Here is a 3,566-nt window from a genome sequence, read left to right as displayed (position 1 = left end):
TGCTGCAGTATAGGGCAGCGGTCAGCAGTGGTGCACGTCAACCCTATCTATTGTGGACCGATAGCGGTCCTTACAGAACAGCAGACTGTACCGCACTCAAGCCTATGTACCGTAGCACCCTATACCAAGTTACCAGTCCTTATAAGAACTTTTGTGGAACAAGCAGGTTGTGTGTTAGTGATTAGCAGACTGTACGTCAGTCCCTATACCAATGAAGGACTGCTGCAGTATAGGGCAGCGGTCAGCAGTAGTGCACGGCAACCCTATGTATTGTGGACCGATAGCGGTCCTTACAGAACAGCAGACTGTAACGCACTCAGGCCTATGTACCGTAGCACCCTATACCAAGTTACCAGTCCTTATAAGAACTTTTGTGGACCAAGCAGGTTGTGTGTTAGTGATTAGCAGACTGTACGTCAGTCCCTATACCAATGAAGGACTGCTGCAGTATAGGGCAGCGGTCAGCAGTAGTGCACGGCAACCCTATGTATTGTGGACCGATAGCGGTCCTTACAGAACAGCAGACTGTACTGCACTCAGGCCTATGTACCGTAGCACCCTATACCAAGTTACCAGTCCTTATAAAAACTTTTGTGGACCAAGCAGGTTGTGTGTTAGTGTTTAGCAGACTGTGCGTCAGTCCCTATACCGCTGAAGGACTGCTGCAGTATAGGGCAGCGGTCAGCAGTAGTGCACGGCAACCCTATGTATTGTGGACCGATAGCGGTCCTTACAGAACAGCAGACTGTAACGCACTCAGGCCTATGTACCGTAGCACCCTATACCAAGTTACCAGTCCTTATAAGAACTTTTGTGGACCAAGCAGGTTGTGTGTTAGTGATTAGCAGACTGTGCGTCAGTCCCTATACCGCTGAAGGACTGCTGCAGTATAGGGCAGCGGTCAGCAGTAGTGCACGTCAACCCTATGTATTGTGGACCGATAGCGGTCCTTACAGAACAGCAGACTGTACTGCACTCAGGCCTATGTACCGTAGCACCCTATACCAAGTTACCAGTCCTTATAAAAACTTTTGTGGACCAAGCAGGTTGTGTGTTAGTGATTAGCAGACTGTACGTCAGTCCCTATACCAATGAAGGACTGCTGCAGTATAGGGCAGCGGTCAGCAGTAGTGCACGGCAACCCTATGTATTGTGGACCGATAGCGGTCCTTACAGAACAGCAGACTGTACTGCACTCAGGCCTATGTACCGTAGCACCCTATACCAAGTTACCAGTCCTTATAAGAACTTTTGTGGACCAAGCAGGTTGTGTGTTAGTGATTAGCAGACTGTACGTCAGTCCCTATACCAATGAAGGACTGCTGCAGTATAGGGCAGCGGTCAGCAGTAGTGCACGTCAACCCTATGTATTGTGGACCGATAGCGGTCCTTACAGAACAGCAGACTGTACTGCACTCAGGCCTATGTACCGTAGCACCCTATACCAAGTTACCAGTCCTTATAAGAACTTTTGTGGACCAAGCAGGTTGTGTGTTAGTGTTTAGCAGACTGTGCGTCAGTCCCTATACCGCTGAAGGACTGCTGCAGTATAGGGCAGCGGTCAGCAGTAGTGCACGGCAACCCTATGTATTGTGGACCGATAGCGGTCCTTACAGAACAGCAGACTGTACTGCACTCAGGCCTATGTACCGTAGCACCCTATACCAAGTTACCAGTCCTTATAAGAACTTTTGTGGACCAAGCAGGTTGTGTGTTAGTGTTTAGCAGACTGTGCGTCAGTCCCTATACCGCTGAAGGACTGCTGCAGTATAGGGCAGCGGTCAGCAGTAGTGCACGTCAACCCTATGTATTGTGGACCGATAGCGGTCCTTACAGAACAGCAGACTGTACTGCACTCAGGCCTATGTACCGTAGCACCCTATACCAAGTTACCAGTCCTTATAAGAACTTTTGTGGACCAAGCAGGTTGTGTGTTAGTGTTTAGCAGACTGTGCGTCAGTCCCTATACCGCTGAAGGACTGCTGCAGTATAGGGCAGCGGTCAGCAGTAGTGCACGTCAACCCTATGTATTGTGGACCGATAGCGGTCCTTACAGAACAGCAGACTGTAACGCACTCAGGCCTATGTACCGTAGCACCCTATACCAAGTTACCAGTCCTTATAAGAACTTTTGTGGACCAAGCAGGTTGTGTATTAGTGTTTAGCAGACTGTGCGTCAGTCCCTATACCGCTGAAGGACTGCTGCAGTATAGGGCAGCGGTCAGCAGTAGTGCACGGCAACCCTATCTATTGTGGACCGATAGCGGTCCTTACAGAACAGCAGACTGTACCGCACCCAAGCCTATGTACCGTAGCACCCTAGACAGACCAAGTTACCAGTCCTTATAAGAACTTTTGTGGAACAAGTGAGTTGTGAATGATTAGCAGACTGCAGCAGAAGGGCAGCAGTCAAGTATAATATTCTTTCTATATTTGGAAGAAAGAATATTATACGTGTACAAGCCTATTACCGTACCACTGATACCAGTCCTGAAAAGAACCTTTGTGGAACTAATAGTAACAGCAAGTCTTTAAAATTATCCTCACTGCCTGACACACTGCTTCCTGCCTGTCCCTATACAAATTGGCAAAAAAGAGTAGGCTGGAACGATTAGCTGGAACAGCTCTTTTGTGGACCTGATAGTAACAGCTAATGATGATGATGATGATGATGATGAAGAAAGACTAATCTGGCTGAGCTGTCCCTAAAATAGCAGCATACAGCGCTCTGTCCCTTTATCTAAACTGACAAAAGAAACTCAGGCTGCTGACCTAACACCTATACCAGTCCTGAAAAGAACTTTTGTGTACCAAATAGCTAGCGTTTTCTCTGTCCCTACTCCACACAGGATCCTTTCCCTACAGTGACAGAAGAAAGAATGTAAAATGGCCACCGGATCGGGTGTATTTATAGGTTAGGGGGAATGTCCAAGTGTCCATGAGCTGTCATGTCTCAATTGGTTGTCCTGTAACACATGATAAACGTGTCACGAAAGGTTAAAGTTCTTGTATACATTAAACACGTAAGTCCGCCGGGGCGAACGACGGAAAAAGGCGTTCGAACCCGCGGACGGCGAAAGTCGGAAATTCGCCGCGAAACGACCGCCGGGCGAACCGTTCGGCCATCACTATACCTGGAAGGTGTGTCCTAAAATGGAAACAGTGCCCAGAGTACATAGGCTTGACTCTGGACAATTCTCCCAGTTCCAGGCACACTCCAAGGGCTTAAGTGATATAAAAATTGACAATTGCAGTGTATATATACCACTAGGGAGCTCCCCCTACTTTAGTCAAAATACCAGGCCTTGTAATGCAGAATGCAGTCCTCAATCTTCTTTCTTCTACTAGCTTTGATGTTTGCAACAATTTGTAATCAGAAAATGAGATGGCAAATATAACTGTAAATGAGTGTTGTACTTGTTCCTGTAGTGGAAACACCTGAGGTTGCTAGATGATAACACAGGGTTAAGGACACAAAATAGGCTTGAGGCCTGTTTAATAGTGATGGACGAACTTCCGACGGGACGTTTCGCGAACGCGAAACGCGAACGGACACAAACGTTCGC

Source organism: Lithobates pipiens, unplaced genomic scaffold (assembly GCF_037356315.1).
Source record: "Lithobates pipiens isolate NorthernLeopardFrog02 unplaced genomic scaffold, aLitPip1_a1.2 Scaffold_8, whole genome shotgun sequence".
In the NCBI taxonomy this organism is placed as follows: domain Eukaryota; kingdom Metazoa; phylum Chordata; class Amphibia; order Anura; family Ranidae; genus Lithobates; species Lithobates pipiens.
The sequence above is the reverse complement of the archived record's forward strand: the minus strand, read 5'-3'. Positions refer to the sequence as shown.